This window comes from Canis aureus, chromosome 20 (genome assembly GCF_053574225.1).
Source record: "Canis aureus isolate CA01 chromosome 20, VMU_Caureus_v.1.0, whole genome shotgun sequence".
NCBI classification, from domain to species: Eukaryota; Metazoa; Chordata; class Mammalia; order Carnivora; family Canidae; genus Canis; species Canis aureus.
The window spans coordinates 44,822,218-44,842,497 of NC_135630.1; the positions used below are offsets into that span (position 1 = coordinate 44,822,218).

At 35.1% G+C, this 20,280-nt stretch overlaps 1 protein-coding gene and 1 long non-coding RNA gene across 5 annotated transcripts in view; one reads left to right on the forward strand and one right to left on the reverse strand.

The window, feature by feature from the left end:
* ZRANB3 (zinc finger RANBP2-type containing 3) overlaps positions 1–20,280 on the reverse strand; it is a 300,848-nt gene that overhangs the window by 189,046 nt on the left and 91,522 nt on the right. The gene's annotated exons all lie outside the window — the stretch shown is intronic.
* LOC144291762 (uncharacterized) overlaps positions 1–20,280 on the forward strand; it is a 48,837-nt gene that overhangs the window by 6,938 nt on the left and 21,619 nt on the right. Inside the window, exon 2 of the long non-coding RNA XR_013359231.1 lies at positions 13,665–13,753. This is a non-coding gene — a long non-coding RNA (uncharacterized LOC144291762). The remainder of the gene's footprint in view (positions 1–13,664; positions 13,754–20,280) is intronic.

A 20,280-nucleotide genomic window follows, 5' to 3' on the forward strand; every position in this document is an offset into this window, starting at 1 on the left:
CAGGCTGCCTGCTTTGTGGGGAGTCTGCTTCTTCCTTTCCCTCTGATCCTCATCCCTGCTCATGCATGTTCTTGCAAATAAATAAATATATTTCTTAAAAAGAATGAATTCTAAGATACTGGCTTAAGAAATTAAGCATAAAAAATGGTAAGATGTCATTCACTGAAATAAGTAAAACTCACGAGAAGTAGGTTTGGTGATGACAAGCACTGGACATGCAATCTTTGTAATATCCCTTAGATTACCAAGTTGAACTGTTATACAGGTAACTAGATATGTGCATGAGGGGAATGGTAAGGACTGGAGATATAATAAATTCGAGAGATACCAGAATGTAAATGGCATTGGAATGAGTGAGGATCTAAATTATTCTGAAACACGACAACTTGAATGTGACTTGTTCCTCTCTACGCCAACTCCAAGTTCCTAAACTTTCTGAAGTTAAACAGGTGCTGAGACCTGCAGGCAATGTTGTGTCTTAAGGCTCTAGTGAGGTAAACATCAGAACAAACATTATATCCCTTAGAAAACTGGTATGCAGTTACATTGTTCCACGGGTGGCTGGCAAACTGAAAAGCAGCATAAGTGGAATAATTTGGCTTCTAGGTATCTGAAGACCCCAATGGTAAGACTATCTCCAATGTCTTTGAATATGCTGTATTTTCCTATCATGACACAGATGAGTCTTCCCTACTTTAGAACTAGGACAGCTCAATTAGATTAGAGAGCACCAGGTTTCCTTTAGGTATCTCTAGTGGGCTAACTTACACTTCAGGCACTATATCTATTCTGAACTCTGGGATTCCTGCAGTTTAGGACAATTCAACAATCAGACATGATTTTCAATGAGCCATCACAGAAAAACAACTGACCATGTGAGAGGCTCCAACATTTGAAAAAACAGAGTAAGACTGAATAATCAGAGCATGATTCTACTGAAATAGGAAGTGCTAGAAAACAAGCACCTGCACTAAAACTGTTAGAGCATTTAAGTAATTTCTAACACACACACACACACACACACACACAAGCTTAAAACTATGACTTTCAAACTAAAATAAGCACATGATTTTTAAAAAAAAGATCATTATTGATACCTAATTAAATAGATGGGAAGATGAAGTACAAGGATTATCTCAAAATACAGAGCAAAGAATTAAGTAAATGTCAATAGTCACAAAAAAGAAAAATTACTTGAAGGATAGACCCAGAAAATTAATCTGTGAAAATAAGTGTTCAAAGGAGAAAAGACACAATGTGAGAGGTAACAATTAAGTAAATAATAAAATTCTCCAGGTTGAAAAAACAACTAATTGGAAAGAGTAACTTTCAGGCTGGATTGAAAAGACAAATATCTATTCATATCCTTAAAAAATCATTAGTCTAAAGAGTAAGAAAAAAACTTGTAAGTGTTCAGACAGAAAAACAACTATCCATAAATGGGAAAACCAGGATTGGCATTGAGCTTATCATCATCAACACTAGAAGCTAAAAAATGATGGAGGAGGATCCAGACTACTTGAACAGAATGCAGAGCTCATGAATCTATCCAAGATACCTATTATTTGTAAGCGAGAGCAAAAAGATATTTGAGGCCAACCAATATCACCAAGATTATAAAACACAAGTAAACCATAGGAGGAAAAATAGTTTAAAAATAACCAAAGGACAAACATTATATGTTCTCATTCATTTGGGGAATATAAATAATAGTGAAAGGGAATAGAAGGGAAGGGAGAAGAAATGGGTAGGAAATATCAGAAAGGGAGACAGAACATAAAGACTCCTAACTCTGGGAAACGAACTAGGGGTGGTGGAAGGGGAGGAGGGCAGGGGGTAGGGGTGAATGGGTGACGGGCACTGAGGGGGGCACTTGACGGGATGAGCACTGGGTGTTATTCTGTATGTTGGCAAATTGAACACCAATAACAAATAAATTTATTATTTAAAAAAAATAAAATAAAAATTTGAGAAACTTAAAAAAAAAAAATAACCAAACAGTAAACACCTTAACACAGACTCAAGACAGAAGATAAAAGGGAAATCCAGTCAGCAATGAAACTTGATATGCATGAGGTTAATGGATGATGTGTATTGCACATGAGGACTCTAGAAGCAGAATTTCATATTCTGAAAATTTGTAAGTGAAAAATTAAAGAGAGGTAATAAATGAGAGGGGGTACTAAAACTACTCTAAAGCAGACCAACAAACAGATTATTTTTAAAGTCAGGAGACTAAACGAAATCAACTAAAGGGTAGGAGTATAGGGAGAAGAGAAGAGAGCTATGACGGACCCCTGCAGCACTCCAACAAGTAGGGGTACAAAGAGGAGAAGAACCCAACAAAAAGGACTGAGAAGGAGTGTACAGTAAAGTAAAAACATACAAAAGGAATGTGATCCACTAGAAGCCAAATAAAAACTTTTTTTTTTGAGGAGAGAATGAATAACTATAGTAAATGTTCCCTAAAAAAATCTAGTAAAATGATGTCTGAGAATTGACCATGTGACTTGGGAAGAGACCATTCATAACTCTGACAAGAGCAACTTTCATAAAATGGTAGGAGACAAAAGCCTCCCTTGAGTGGGTTCATGAGAGAACAGAAAGAAGGGAAAGGAGAGAGTAAATAAAGATTACTGTTACAAGGAATTATCCTGTACAGGGAAGCAGATAAACAAGGTAGTAGTTGGCAGGAAAACTAGGGTCCAGAGAAGATTTTTTTTAAAGGACAGAATAGTATAAAGCCCAATAAATATCTTATTGATCCAATGAGTGAAATATCTAGCAGGAAATATATAGATCAGGAACTAAGGAATCAAGTCAAGACAGTAAATAAAAATGAGAAAGTAGCGATGCATGAAGATGATCATAGAAGAAACAGAAGTGAATGGAGTTCTCATGTGTAAACTATAAAAAGATAGGGAGAAATTTTTCATGGTTAGAACCTAGGAAACATTCTCATTTAGAAAAAAAGGGGGGAGGGGAGGAAGAAAAGTATTCAAAGGGAACAAGGATCAAAATCTAAGAAGCCAAAAAAAAAAAAAAAAAAATTAAAGAAGCCTAGGAGAAATACATTCACAACAGAGTAAATGGGTTAAGAGTACCCAAATGCCACAAAAATGTTGCAAAGGATGAAGGCTAAAAAGCTGTCATAAAAAGTTACCAGGAGCTCACTTGTAAGCATTATGTAAAAGTGGTTAAGAAGATGGTGGGCAGTAAAAGATGGAGTCAACAGATACAAGAGTAATCAAAGAGAACCTCTGATAGAAAAAAAAAAAAAAAAGATTAAAAATAGGGCAGTCGCTATAGAACATTTAGCTAGCACATGTTGGAAACTTTAAGAGTTAGCAAGGAGTCAGTAGTGTGAAAGAAAAGGAAGCTGACTGTTGGAGACCTAATCATGCTACAATAAAATTTTTTTTTGCTACAATAATTTAAAAAGGGAAAATATGGCCAATACAATTTCTCTCTTCATAGAAATTTTACACATTTGATCGAACCTGAAGTCTACTTTGCAGTCAAAAGACTACTCCTCACCACAGTTATCCATAGAAATAAAAATGGCTTTTTCTTCCATTGGGAAATGGCAAACACAATATGAGTTACAGGGACTTTAACCTACAGCTAAAAAGAAAACTTCCTTCTTTAAAGAGTATCTATTGTATTTGCCAAGCCTGGTTTTGTGGGCCAACAGCTAAATAATTCTGAGTTTTAAAAGCAGTTCAGTTTTCCAATGTTACAAAAAAATATATATATTCTTTGTTCCAAATTCATGTTAATTGCTTGAATTATAATTTATCCAGCTTGGCTACAGACATCAAAAAGCAACTTTTCATTTCACTGAGTTGTTTTCAAAACCTTGAGGCTCCTTACATTAATCATCCACTTACAGTATCAAGACATATATTCCACTGTTTGCAGCAGCCATATCTTTGGATGCACATGCTCAGTGTTTGCTATTTTTAACCCAAATTTTCATACAGCTAGAAGAGAGAAAGCTAAACAGCATCATACTTTTCTGAGAATCATTTAACACACCAGCTAAATTTCTAATCTAAGGCTCACAGAACTGAACAATTTGTGTTTAACTCAAAGCTTTTCTCCAATTTCGTTATATTATAAAACCCACCTTTTTAATATAACACCCCTATTTCTTAGATATATCATGTCTGTAAAAAGAAAACAGCAAAAGAATATTTTGGTAACACTGCAGAAGAACAGCAAGAGAATATTTTGGTAACACAATTCAGTGAGGTGAACACATTTAAAATGAATATGTAAGATGTTTGGAATCATAAGTACAAAATTCAGGACTTTGTACTTGAACACAAGATCTGCTTAGTCAATTACCATGCATGCTTTGGCCTCAGAAGTGGGCTGAAATTTCCTCTGGGAAAATATTAGCTTTCTAGGAAGGCTCTCTTAGGAAGAGTTAGTTGATCAACCATTTATATACTAAACCATATTATATACCATGCTACCCTTTAGTAAGCTTTTAGTACTGACCAGTGCTAACAATGTAACTGCACATACAACTGTACATATTCTCCCCAAAGACAAAGCTACAGTATCTATGGGTTCAGAAGATCAAATCATAATACTTGGGATGCCTAGGTGGCTCAGCGGTAGAGCATCTGCCTTCGGCTCAGGGCATGATCCTGGAGTCCCAGGATCAAGTGCCACATTGGGCTCCCTGCAAGGAGCTTCTTTCTCCCTCTGCCTCTCTCTGTGTGTCTCTCATGAATAAATAAAATCTTTTAAAAAAAATCATAATACTTTTTCCAGCCATGGCAAAGTCTCAAAATACTTCCCTCTATTACTAATAAAGTTCAACATAATAAGATGGACTTTATTTTGTTTAGCTTTAATATTATTTATTTTTTGAACAGGGGATACATCCAAGAGGTAACAAAAGTGGAAAGTCTCTCTCCAATCTCTATTTCTCAAGGGTGTCCCAGATATTAGCTGCTCTAAAGGTGACAAAGTTACCAATTTTTTGTGTAGTCTTTTAGAAATATTCTCTAAGTATGTGTATATGTACATATACATATACATCAAATAACATTAGAGTTAACCCTCCCTGATCTTGTATAAAATCCCAAAAGTGTACAATATAGCATGTAACATGACGAAAAAGAAAACACTGAGATTGAAATATTTTTTTTAAATCCTTGTTTCCAGTGCTTTGGAAAAGTACATACAGTCAGGAAACCTTTAGGTTTACCTCTCTTCTAGCTTGGACTCTTCATAGATGTCTGGTACAGAACAATAATTTGATGGAAAAGCTCTCTTGGGCTTCCCAGATGCTCCTGATTCTCCTCCTAGCTCTCATCTCTGTCTCTTTCCTCCATGCCCCCACCTCTACCCACCCTGTTCAGTGTTCAGCTTTTATAGTCATAGTCTCTTTGTGTTCTACCTCTATTCCTAAGGCTATCATCCATTCACCTAGTTTTAAGTGTCACCCATACGAGTCCTAAATCTGCACCTAAGGCTTTAAGCATATGCTCCAGATTCATGTTCAAAACCTTTATGTGAGCAATTTTTTCCCGTGGTGCTCTGAGGTTATTATAATATACTATGCATGTTAATATCTGAAACTAAAGTTAAGTGAGCCCTAGACATAATCAAATACAATAAAAATTGTTAAAGGAGTTATTTAAACAATTGATCTGAGTCTGTGATTCTTATTCTGGGGCCAGAAATTTCTGTTTAAAATTAAAATTACAAAACAACAGTATTTATTTTGGTTGCATGTCAAGACAGTCTGCTGAATTTCTGTAAAAGCTTAAAGCAGTGCTTTTATTTGCAAGTATATGGTTAAATATATCCTAGACCTCTATATCCAGCTTCTTAGTCTCATCTATTTTATGAAATGACTAAGGCAAGTAGGCTGAGCTGTGATCAAATGAGGTAAGAGAGCACTTTGTAAATGGAAAGATACCATAAGAACTTTATTGTTGTTTTGCTGGTGACGATAAGTTCTATTCAACAAATAATTATGTTCACTGTCAGTAACTAAATACTGGCAATGGATCTAGGGGAGTTACAGAGGACAGTAGCTTCAAATCTAACCCTTAAAAACAGATGGAAATGTGACTGACTTTAAAAACTGGCTTTATAAACAATGCTTCCTTTAGGATGCAATGCAAGAATAGAAACTCAAAATGGCTTAATCACTAAAAATAATTAATATATCACATGCATGAATAAGAAATTCAAGAATGGGATGGTTCCACAGTGGTTCATTGCAGAGCCCACTCAAGTCACCTTTTTATTCTATCATCCCAAGTAGCTCCAGACAATTAATTCATCCTTAGCCACCAACGTTCAGAAGCACAGGGAAAGTGTACTTCAAGAATTCTAAGTCTGTTAATACGGAAGGAAGAGGAGACAGACCTTAGGCGAAGCAACCGACATCTGCTACATTTATTATGACTTTGAAAACCAAGTTAAAATGATATTCAGCGTTTTGTTTTCTTTTAGTTCTTTTTACCCATTATAAAACACAAGTCCTACAGAAAGGGCATAAAATGTCCTGAGACATGTGGGGTAATATGAACATATCCTTTATGTAAACCAAAAACCAAGTGTTTTTAAAAATAATTGCTTATTCTGTTCGTGAGCATTAAAAAAATTAAACTAGTCCCTAATGCTTGATAATATCTTGAAAATACTATGCTTCATTAGTCTGACTTCATTAGCACAAATTGCCCCATAACTTTTACTAATAAGAGCAAAATGGGGAAAAAAAAATCTCTGTATCCGCCTAGATGTTTTTTTTTTTAAAAAGGAGTGTATCAGCTGTTTTGAGAGAATTATTATTGTTTTTAGGATGTATGATAATTCCCACTGGGTCATTATAGCATATACTAGCTTTTACACAATTATTTATTCTTGTTTATAAAACTTCAGGTCAAAAAAGTTGATTATTCCTAGAGCAATTAGTAGAAGATTTTTAGAGCTTAATTAGACAGTAACATTCATTAGAATATATTAGAGTTACAAACAAAATATAGTTTATATAAAAAAAAAAACCTAAGGAGTAAGTCAAGTCTGCTTGATTTATTCTAAAGTGATTTTAAAAGTAAAAGAATGATTCATAGTATCAAAATTGCTTTGTTAATAAAGATATTTGCATCAGTGATACTTAAATGTTGACAGATAGAGAAATAAATCAAATAATTTATTACGAATGGAGAGCCTCTCTCAGAATATAATAGAATACTAACCTTTATTTATGAATTTCTTTTTTGCCTGGTTTTGGATTTATTGAATTATACATTAATAAAACCTGAAAACATTTCAAAAATGAGAACACATTTACGAACCTAAGAATAAATCGCAAAATAAAAACTCAATTTTCTATCTATCATATATTGTCTCAATTTACTATGATATTGTTTCATTTCACTTTTTTAATGATAGAAAATTGAGCCCGCTTGACATAATAAAAAGCCAAATCGTAAAGGCTACAACATATAGGATTATTTTCTACCTCACCCACCACTACATTCCCTTCCTTAACAGGAAGTTTCAAGTTAAGTAAGTCCAAGTACTCTGGTACTTGGAGCAGCAGCCAAGTACCAGAGTCACCTCTACAGTCTTCTTGTCCACTCCTTGCAGGCATGTCAAAAGATAGTTGGTACAGTTCCAGGTTTGGCATCGATGTTTGATACCAGAAGAAAGGAAGGGGACAAAAGCAAACAAGCTGACTCTACCTTACAAGCTTTCCCAGAATCACCCTCAGTGACTTCTACTGGTATCTCATTGGCCACTCTATATCACATAACTACTCCTAGTCAAAATGGAGTTTCGAAAAAAGTGTTTCAGGTGGTCACATGCCCCACTCCCAGGGCTTTATTTGTGAAGGAAAAGGGAAAAAGGAATTTAAATGAGAAAGCAACCTCTGGCTCTGCCACAAATTTCTAGGTCAATTTTAAATAACAGTGATTTGTAAACACTGTAGCCTCTATCACATACAGATCAAGTCAGCTCTGACGTTTTATTGAAATCTGTATCAAATAGGTATATGACTATGGCTATACTCAAGAAGAAAAGAAGTTCTTCATTTCATTCTGACCATCACATCTATTGATAATAAAAGTTAAAGTTTGAATCTAGAAAAACCAGTTATCTTATTACTATGACACTCTGCAATGCACGTACTCCTGTGTTTCAGGTGGTATCTCAATTATTTCATTTTCTCTATTCCAACTATTGTTAAAACCTCTTCTCATTCAGCATTCCACAATAACAAGTATTTAGCATGAGTGTGTGCCAGAGGAAAGATGCCTTATTCAATCCTAAATGTAAAACAGCACCAAACACACATAACTGAATAAAGTAGTTATTTAGGTAATCCAGAAATTTTTAGAGTACTATTTTATGGATTATAATCCACATGAAAACTCAACACTTGACAATTAAAGAGAATTCTGACTCCTTTAAAACAAAAGACTTAAAATGAAAAGCATAAAAAAATTAAAAAAAATAAAACTTTGCAAGTTACTGTCCATGGGCCAAATACAGCTTGTCAAATATTTTTGTAAACAAAGTTTTATCGGAATATAGTTCAGCTCATTCATTTACATATTATTAATGGCTTATTTTGCATGACTAAGACAGAACTGAGTATTTTTTCAAGAGTACAAATCAAATGTCTATAAAAAGCCAATCTAAGAATCGAGGTGAACTACAGTTTATATATCCTCATCCCCATTACTTCTTGGATGTAACTTAATAAGTACTACTCTAAACCTTGAGTCTATGGTCTTCATTCCCATAGCCCTGTATACATTTTAAAAATCTGTGAGTTTTAACTGATGGCATATGCACTATGTCACCTGTGGAATGTACCCTTAAAAAACCTAATGCTATCTGAAGTTGTAGTTTAAAAATACTATATTTCGTCTACGGCCACAATACCCTGAACGTGCCCCATCTCGTCTAAAAACACTGTATTTTTTTTCCAGCTTTACTGAGGTATGACTGACAAGAAATTATATATATTTAAGGTATACAATGAGCTGTTTTGATATATATATATATATATATATATATATATATAGAGAGAGAGAGAGAGAGAGAGAGAGAGAATGATGGCCACAATCAAGTTAATTAACTTATTCATTTTACAACTCAAAGTTTGTACCCTTTGACCAACATCTCTTTTCCCTAACCCCCAATAACAACCATTCTATTCTATTACATTGAGTTTGACTTTTTCTTGGATTTCATATATAAGTGAGACTAAGCAGTATTTCTCTCTTTATGTCTGGCTTATTTCACTCAGCATAATGTCCTTGTTTCATTGATGTTGTCACAAATGGCAAGACTAACTCCTTTTTTAAGGTTAAATAATATACTCCTGTGTGTGTGTGTGAGAGAGAGAGAGAGAGAGAGAGAGAGAACTAACATTTTCCCTATCCAGTCATCCACTGACAATGGCTATCTTATCTTGGCTACTGTGAATAATGCTGCAATGAACATGGGAGTGCAAATATCTTCCAGACAGTGTTTTCATTTCCTTTGTATATACATCCAGAACAGTGATTGCTGGGTCATGTGGTAGTTCTATGTCTACTATTTTGAAGAACCTACTATATTCCAAAATGGTGACACCAATTTACAATGCTACCAACAGTGCATAAAGGTTCCCTTTTCTCTTCAAAAACACTTCTTAATCTCTTAACTTTTTTTTTAAAGATTTTATTTATTTATTCATTAAAGAGAGAGAGAGAGAGAGAGAGAGAGAAAGGCAGAGACACAGGCAGAGGGAGAAGCAGGCTCCACGCAGTAGCCGGATGTGGGACTTGATCCCGGGTCCCCAGGATCACGCCCTGGGCTGAAGGCTGAGCTAAACGGCTGAGCCACCGGGAGCTGCCCTCTTAACTTTTTAATTAAAAAAATCTCAGGGATCCCTGGGTGGCACAGCGGTTTAGCGCCTGCCTTTGACCCAGGGCGTGATCCTGGAGACCTGGGATCGAATCCCACGTCGGGCCCCCGGTGCATGGAGCCTGCTTCTCCCGCTGCCTGTGTCTCTGCCTCTCTCTCTCTCTGTGACTATCATAAATAAAAACCAAACAAAACAAAATCTCATTGTGCTTTTGATTTATTTGTATTTTCCCTGAAGATGAGTGATGTCAGGAACATTTTCATGTATCTATTGGCTATTTGTATATCTTTTTTAAAAATGTCTATTCAAGTTCTTAGCCCACTTTTTGATCAGGTTATTTGGTTTTTTACTATTGAGTTATAAGTATTTCTTATATATTTTAGGTATAAATTCTTTATTGGTTTGCAAATATTTTTCTCCCATTCCATAGGCTGCCTTTTCACTTTGTTTCCTGTGAGAAACTAATGTAGCCCCACTACTTTGTTTTTGTTGCCAAATTAAAAAAAAAAAAAAAAAAAGATCACCATGACCAATGTCTAGGAGCTTACCTCCTATGTTTTCTTCTAGGAGTTTTATAGTTTCAGATCTTATATTTGAGCCTTTAATCTATTTTGGGTTGATTTCTATAATATGAGGTAAGAAAAGGTTTCAATTTCATTCTTTTGAATATGGATAACTACTTTTCCCAGTATCATTTACTGAAGAGATAATTTTTTCCCTATTCTTGGTGACGTTATTGAAAATTACTTGACTGTATATGCAGGATTTTATTTCTAGCCTCTCTATTCTGTTACACTGGTCTATTGTGTCTGTTTTGATAACAATAGCTTTGTGATATAATTTAAAATAAAGCGGCGTGATGCTTCCAGCTTTGTTCTTTCTCAAGGTTGCTTTGACTACTCAAGGTCTTTTGTGGTTCCATCTGTAATTTTAGGATAGTTTTGTCTATTTCTGTGAGAAATGCCATTAGATTTTTGACAGACTGCATTGAATCTGTAGATTGCTTTGGGTAGTACGGAGATTTTAACAATATTAATTCTTCTAATCCATGAACACAAAATATATTTTCATTTATTTGTGACTTCTTCAATTTCTTTCACCAATGTTTTATAGTTTTGGGTACAGATCTTTCATGTCCTTAAATTTATTCCTAAATATCTTAATCTTTTTTACACTACTGTTAAATGGGATTATTTACTTAATTTTTCTTTCTGATAATTCATTGTACAGAAATGCAACTGACTTTTGTATATTGATTTTGCATCCTACAACTTTACTGACTTTGTTTTTGTTTTAATAGTTTTACTATGAACCTTTAGGGTTTCCTAATATATAAGATCATGTCATCTACAGAGACCATTTTACTTTTTTCCTTTTAGATTTCAATGCCTTTTATTTATCTTTTTCTTTCCTAATTGCTCTGGCTGGAAATTCCACTACTATGCTGAGTGGAAGTGGCAAGAGTAAAAACACTACCTTTCTGCCCTAAATGCATGTAAAGTGCTTATAAATTCAGAGATTTCTAAAAAAGCTAAAGAAGAAATTAGTTCCAGTGGTTACTTCCAGGAAGAGACGCTGGAGGACTGGGAGTCTTAGAGAATAGGTGTTATTCTTAGTGTTATTCCTTATAAATGTATTACCACATTACTATTAAAGTACATAAATGGAATAGTTTTTGGGTTTTTTGTTTGTTTTGTTTTAAATATTTTATTTATTTATTCATGATAGAGAGAGAGAGAGAGAGATTGAGAGGCAGAGACACAGGCAGAGGGAGAAGCAGGCTCCATGCAGGGAGCCCCACGTGGGACTTGATCCCGGGACTCTAGGATCATGCCCTGGGCCAAAGGCAGGCGCTAAACCACTGAGCCACCCAGGGATCCCCATGGAATAGTTTTTGAAACCTTTATCTTATCTAGACACAGGTAAGATACCCCTTATAACATCAGCCCCTCTCAGATCATGCTATCAACAAAGAGAATCAACCAACCAACCAACCAATGCAACCGTGACAGTTAAAGATTCAGTAAGTAGGCCTAGTGCAGTTTATGAAACAGTTAAACTCCCAGATCCCCCAACTTGATACAATGTCCTCCTATACCCTATCAAAGATCTGAGTTTATCCTTCGGAGAGAGTGAAGGAAAGTGTATCACTAGGCACTTAGGAACAATTAATAATATAAAATACAGTTAATATTCAAAACATACTGAAAGAAAGTTGAAGGAAATTATGAATATTTAAAGAGAAAATAATTCAAGAGAAATTGTCATTAATATTCTCAGAGCAGAGGTATCATCCATGAAGAACACAATTCTAGTAAAAGGAAATACTCAGATAACAAAAAAACAGCTCTTGGAAATTAAAAAATAATACCAGAGATCAAAAGCTTAACAGAATAGAAAGATGTAGTTGAGGAGAATTCTCACAAAGAAGGGCAAAAAGATAATGAGTTGAAAACAGGAAAAAAGAGAAAAGAACATTAGAGGATCAACCCAACACATTCAATATCTGAATAATGTGTAAAGAATGAAAAGAGAAGACAAGGAGGATAGAAATAATACTGCTATTAACAATTCTTTTAAAGTTCCCCAACTAAAGGAAATTTAGATTTCATTTTGAATTGGCCCAACCAGTGCCTAGCACATAATATGAAAATAACCTAAAAGACAATGCCTAAAACTAGAAAATAAAAAAGCTGCAAAACCAGTTATAGTTAATTGTCCAGAAAGATTTATTTCTTAAGAAAACCACAGTTTCCTAATGAAATTAATGTCACAGAAACTATGCTTTCTTTGCTATGTTGAATTCAAGTAACGTGCTTTAAGGATACTAATGAACAATTATTCCACAGAGAATTCAATTCAATTTAACATATATTTACTGACCTCCTCATTTGTGGTAAGCTCTTTTGATAAAAAGACAAAAATGTCCTACCTTTAAAAGATCTCAAGCCTATGGAGGCTTAGTCCAAATTAAAGTATGTGAACACTTATTTATTTATTCAATTAGATGGACTGTCATATAAAATAGATAATCTTATTCTAGAGGACATTCTAGGATAATAGGGCCAACATGATCATAGGATCCATGGGAAAAAAGTATAGATGGAAAAATACTAGTTTCCCATGGTTAGAGTAAGCCAATTTTAAATCTTATTATAGAGTTACAATGATCAAAGCAATGTGGTATTTGTCTACAGATGGATATATGAATCAACAGAACAGAATACAGCTGAGAAATACACCCACACATACACGGTCAATTGATTTTCAACAGATGTACCAGGGTAATTTGATGGAGAAAGGACAGAATTCTCAACAAATGGTACTAGAGTAACTGGACATGGAAAACAGAACAAAACAAAACCTTCAACCTCTACCTCATACCATATACAAAAATACACAAAATATAAGTTGAAATATATTACAGAATTATATGTAAGAGATAAAATATAAATTTTTATAATTTATTATAATTATTTAAATATATTTATAAAAAAATATAAATTTGTGGGGATGCCTAGGTGGCTCAATAAGCTAAGTAAGTGTTCAACTGTTGGTTTCAGCTCAGGTCATGATCTTGGAGTCATGAGATCAGGCCTGGAGTTGGGCTCCTTGCTCAGTGCAGGGTTTGCTTGAGATTCTCTCTCTCTCTCCCTCTGCCTCTCCCCCTGTTCACATTCTGTCTAAAATAAATAAATATAATCTTTTAAAAATGCGTAAATTTGTAGAAGAAAAAATAGCTGTGATACTGAATTGGTCTTTTTCTTAGGTAAAACACAAAAAGCATAAACTATTGAAAAGCTGATAAACTGGGACTTCATCAAAATTAACATATGTTCTTCAAAAGACACTATTAAGGTAAGTCATAGGCTAGGAGAATATGTATGTACTAGCTAGCAAAAGACTTGTATCCAGAATATATAAATATCACCGACAATTCAATAAGAAGATAATATAATTATTAAAATGGACAAAAGATCTGAATAGATATTTCACCAAAAAGATGTACAGATGGCCAATAGGCACACAAAAATGTGCTCAGCATCATTAGTCATCTGAGATCTGTAAATTAAAACAACATTAAGATGCCATTACACAACTAGTAGAATGACTAAAATTAAAAAGATTTAAAAGGCCAAATCTTGGCAAGGATGCAGAGTGACTGGAACCCTCATATATTTGCTGGTGCAAATAAAAAATATACACCCACTTTAAAAATCAGCACAGTAGTCTCTTATAAAGTTAAACATAAATTTGCCATATGTCATAGCAATGCCACCCACTCCTAAGTATTTACACAAGAGAAATAAAAATATGCCCACACAAAGACCTGCATGTGAACATTTATAGCAGCTATACTCATACCCGTGAAAAACTGTAAACAATTCAAAGCATCCATCAACAGGCAAATGGCTAAATAAATTTTGGTACACCCGTACAATGGAATACTACTCAGTAATAAAAAGGAATAATACATCCAACAAATGGATCAGTCTCAAAAGTTGTTAGTAAAAGAAGCCAGGCATAAAATGCTACATATTGTATGATCCTATTTATATGAAAGTTTAGAATAAACAAAATTATAGGGACACAAATCAGTTGTTGTAAACATTAGATTTGTAAGAGGTGAGTATTCACAAAGGGTAACAAGGATGCTTCTTAGACTAATAGAAGACCTCTCTATCTTGATTTTGGCGGTGGTTACAGAATTGTATACATTTACCCGAACACACTGGACTGCACACTTTAACAGAGTGAATTTCACTATATGTATAAGTTACATTTCAATAAACTTGCCCTTAAAAAATTTTAATAAACCATCATGGTACTAGAAATAAACATGCTGACATGATTCAAACTACTGAGATTATGTATAAATCTTTGAAAAGACAATATTCAAGTCATTACAAAGATCAGAGGGCCTTCTTCCTCAAGGATTAAAAAAGTAACAAGAGAATATTAAAATAAGAAAAATGAAGCTAGCAAGAAATCAAAGATACAAAACAAATACATATAAGCATTTCTTAATTATACAATTGGGATCTTAATTGTCAAAGTAATTCCAAATAGACCATAATAAAAAATAAGAATTCAAATATTTCTAAAGGAATTATTTTTTTTTTAATTTTTATTTATTTATGATAGTCACAACACACACACACACACACACACACACACACAGAGAGAGAGAGGCAGAGACACAGGCAGAGGGAGAAGCAGGCTCCATGCACCGGGAGCCCAACATGGGATTCAATCCCGGGTCTCCAGGATCGCGCCCTGGGCCAAAGGCAGGCGCTAAACCGCTGCATCACCCAGGGTTCCCTCTAAAGGAATTTTTAAAATAAATAAGCATTCATTCAAATATATGAATATGGAGACTTTTTTTTTCAAACGCAGCCCTTTATTGGAGCAAAAAATAACCTGAGTGAATCACACCTTAAATCACTCTCGCGGGATCCCTGGGTGGCGCAGCGGTTTGGCGCCTGCCTTTGGCCCGGGGCACGATCCTGGAGACCCGGGATGGAATCCCACGTCGGGCTCCCGGTGCATGGAGCCTGCTTCTCCCTCTGCCTGTGTCTCTGCCTCTCTGTCTCTCTCTGTGTGACTATCATGAATAAATAAATAAAATCTTTAAAAAAAAAAATCACTCTCGCTGGCAATGAAAGGAGTTAAAAGAATGAATCAAAACCATTATATTGAAGTACATTATATTGAAGCACTAGCATCTATTACATTACATGCTCAGTTCATTTACTATTTTTGTAGCTAATAACATCAGTTTTTTTTTGCCATAACTGATCGTGTATATTACATGTTATGAAAATTGAGACTTTTAATGCTCTTAAAAGATTATCAAAATGGAAATGCTTTTTTTAATCTAAAATTTCAAGTTGAATAATCAGGAACCAAACTCCCTGCACAGTGGCCCACATGCAGGAAAGAGATCATAAACTCCCTGAGGACTGAGGGCTTCAAGCACCACATCAGGTACCCTCCCTTCCTGTCCTGGAAATCTGCACCAGGAAGAGGTACCTCCACAATATCTGGCTGTGAAAATCAGCAGGGCTTAACTCCAGGAGAGCCAGAAGGCTATTGGAAACTGACTCCACTTTTAAAGGACACTACACAATATTACTCATTCTGAGACACAGCAGAGAAGGAGTGACTTGAAAAGTACCTGGGCCACATATGAGAGAAAATTATTAATTATTTTTAGTAAGTATACCAGAGGGGCAGGGATCTGTAGGAACTTTCTCTAAAAATGGAAGGGCTAGTAAGTGCCATTTGTCTTCCCTCATTCAGCCTACCTAGTCCAATGCAGAAGAGTGACAGAACACCCTCTACCTACCCTGTTAACATCACTTGTCCCCATGCTGTACTTCCTTTATGAATCCACCTAGCTCATCAGCCTACCCTGGCTGGCACCCTCCAAAGAACTCTTGCCTCACCAAACCTGGCAGGCAGTATCAGTGGGCCCACCAAAGCCCCAAAATGACAATGTTCAAAGTGACTACCACCCCTCCACACCCACATGGCATCCCTGGCTAAGATCTGTGCAGCCCCCAATCAATACCTGCTGGGGGGATGTGGAGGAGGCATACACCCACCAACATATCAATAGCAGCTGCAGTAAGGCCTCTCAGCCAGCTGTATGAGGGCTAACCCCACCCAAAAGCCAGCCCACAGCAGCTACAGCAAGCCACTGTACCCAGCCCCACCCATCAGTGCAAGTGCAGCAGTCAGCAGCTCATACCATGGGACAACTCTGGAGTGCTTGGTTCTGGTGATCAAGGGGAATTGAGCTCCTGGGCCCCATGGGGCTCCCATAAGGCCACTAACTTCAAGATAAAGAGACACAGATGAGCTAAGACATATAAACACAAGAGTCAGCAAAAAAGAAGAGAGGAACATGTTGCAAATGAAGAATAAAATGAAACCTCAGTAAACAACTAAACAAAATGGAGATGAGCAATCTATCTGATAAAGAATTCAAAGTAATGATCATGAAGATGCTCACCAGACGTGAAAGAAGAGGGGTTGAATTCATAAAGGACTTCAACAAAGAGAGTGAAAATATCAAAAAAGATCCAATAAGAGCTGAAGAACTCAATACTGAAAGAAGAATACACTAGGGGGACTCAACAGGAGATTAGATGATATAGAATAGATCAGCAATCTGGAGGATCGGTTAGTGGAGATTAGCCAAGCTGAACAACAAAAAGAAAAAGGTGTATGAAAAAATAATAAGGATAGGTTAAAGGACCACTGAAACAGTATCGAATATACTAGCATTCACATAACAGGCTCCCAGAAGAAGAGAGAGAAAGAGGCAGAAAACTTATTTGAAAAAAATAACAAATGAAAATTTCCCTAATCTGAAGAATGAAACATACAACCAGGTCGAGGAAGCATGGACAGCCCCAAACAAGATGAACTCAAAGCGATCACTGCCAAGACACGTAATAATTAAAATGTGAAAAAAATCAAAACAAAGAATCTTAAGAGCAGTAAGAGAAAAGCAACTAGTTATGGACAAAAGACTCCCTCCCTGCCAAAAAGCTATCTCCTGATTTTTCGCAGAAACTTTGTAAGCTACAAAAGAGTGGCATGATATATTCAAAAGGCTGAGGGGTAAAAACATGCAATCAATAATCTATCTAGTAAGGTTATCATTCAGAAGCAAAGGAGAGAGAGTCTTCCAAAGAAAAGTGAAAGGAGTTCATAATACTAATCCAGTCTTCTTAAAATAAATGTTAAAGGAACTTCTTTAAGCAGAAAAGAAAAATCACAACTAGGAGTACCTGAGTGGCTCAGTGGGCTAAGAATCCAATTCGTGATTTTGGCTCAGGTAGTGAGATTGAGCCCTGTGCTCAATCTGTGCTCACAAGGAGTCAGCTTGAGATTCTCTAACCCCCCTCCTTCTGCCCCACCCCTCCCTGCCCTGGAGCATGCACATGCCCCAGTGCACTCATGCACTCTCTCTCTAATATAAATAAATAAATCTTAAATAGAGAAAAAGTCACAACTAGAAGAAAATAACGAAATCATTTCAATGATAAAGGATACATATACTAAAGGTAATTGATCAATTATTTATAAAACTAGGATGAACATAAAAAGATAGCAGTAATTTCAATTATGACTATATAGTTGCTTTACCTACAATTAGTTAAGAGATACACAAAATAAAAAGATGTAAATTACAATATATATATATATATATATATAGAGAGAGAGAGAGAGAGAGGGAGAAATAAAAACGTAGTACTTTTAGAATGTGTTCAAGCTGAGCATCTATGAACTTAAAATAGCTATGGACATATAAGGTATTATATGTGAACATCATAGTAATCACAAATCAAAAATCTACAGCAGATACACACAAAAAAAAAGAAGAAAAAAAAAAAAAAAGAAAAGAAAAAGGACTCCAAGCATAGCACTAAAGGAAGTCATCAAATCACAAAAGTAGAGTATAAGAAAAGAAAAAAGGAACAGTGAACTACAAAAAGAATCAGGAAGCAATTAACAAAATAGCAGTAAGTACATATCTATTAATAATTATTTAAAATGTAAATGGACTAAATGATTCAATAAAAAGATACACAGTGAAATAGGTAAGAAAATAAAAACAAGACTCATCTATATGCTCCTATAAGAGACTCACTTCAGACCTAAACACCCATAAAGACTGAAAGCAAAGAAAGGAAACAATATTCTATGCAAATGGCAAAAAAAAAAGAAACCTGAGGTTACAATAACATACATCAGACAAAATCAACTTTAAAACAAAGACTGTAATAAGGGACAAAGAAGGGAATTACACAATGATAAAGGGATTAACCCAATAAGAGGATATAACAATCATAAATATCTATGCTCCCAACATAAGAGCACCTAAATACATAATGTACATATTAATAGATATAAAGGGAGAAACTGACAATACAACAGTACTAGGAAACTTAAACCCCTTACATCAATGGATAGCTCATCCAGACAGAAAATAAAAAGGAAACAGTGGCTTTGAATATCACAGTAGACGAGATGAACTTAACAGATTTATACAGAACATCCTATCCAAAACAGCAGAATAAACATTCTTTTCAAGTGAGAATGTAACATTCTCCAGGACAGATCACATGTCAGGCAATAAAACAATTCAACAATTCTCAATAAATTTACAAAGACGGAATCATATGAAGCACCTTTTCTGACCACAATGGTATGAAAGTAGAAATCAGTTACCAGAAGAAAACAAAACAAAACAAAACAAAAAGAGCCAGAAACACATAGAAACTAAAAAATATGCTACTAAACAGACAATGAGTCAAAGTCAACAAAGAAATTAAAGAGGAAATCAAAGTTTAACTGGAGAAAAATGAAAATGGAAACAAAATTTTCTGGAACTACTGGGATGTAGCAAAAGCAGTTCTCAGAGGGAAGTTTATAGTGATGCAGGCCTATAATGCTGCAGGTCAAGAAATAACTAAAACCTCAAATAAGCAATCTAATTTACACCTACAGGAAGTAAAAAAAAAAAAAAATTCAAAGTCCAAAGTTATTAGAAGGAAAGAAATCCATCAAGATCAGAGTGAAAGGGGATCCCTGGGTGGCGCAGCGGTTTGGCGCCTGCCTTTGGCCCAGGGCGCGATCCTGGAGACCCGGGATCGAATCCCACATCGGGCTCCCGGTGCATGGAGCCTGCTTCTCCCTCTGCCTGTGTCTCTGCCTCTCTCTCTCTCACTGTGTGCCTATCATAAATAAATAAAAAAAAAAAAAATTAAGATCAGAGTGAAAATAAATGAAATAGAGACCAAAAAAAAAAAAAAGAATACAAGAGTTGGTTCTTTGAAAAGATTAAATTGATAAACTTTTAGTCAGATTAGTCTGGCTACAAAAAAGAAAAAGAAACAGAGTTAGAGAAAAGGAGGACCGAAAATAAAATTATAAGATTTCTACAAAAAAATTATATGGACAAGCTAAAAGAAATGCATAAATTCCTAGAAACATACAACTTCCAAAACCAAATCAGGAAGAATCAGAAAATCTGAACATACCAATTACTAGTAATGAAATTATATTAATTATCAAAAAATTCCCAAGAAGCAAAAGTCCAGGATCAGATAGACGGCTTCCAGGACCAGGTGGAATTCTACCACATATTTACAAAAGAGTTAATACCTATGTCTGTCAAGCTACTCCAAAAAAATAGAAAAGGAAAAAAACTCTTCCAAATTCATTCTACAAGGCCAGCATTGCTGTGTTGCAAAAACCAGAAAACAAATTACCAAAAAAAAAAGAAGAAAGAAAAGAAATTTATAAGACAATATCCCTAATGATCATTGTCCACAATGATCATTCCACAACAAAATATTATTAAACTG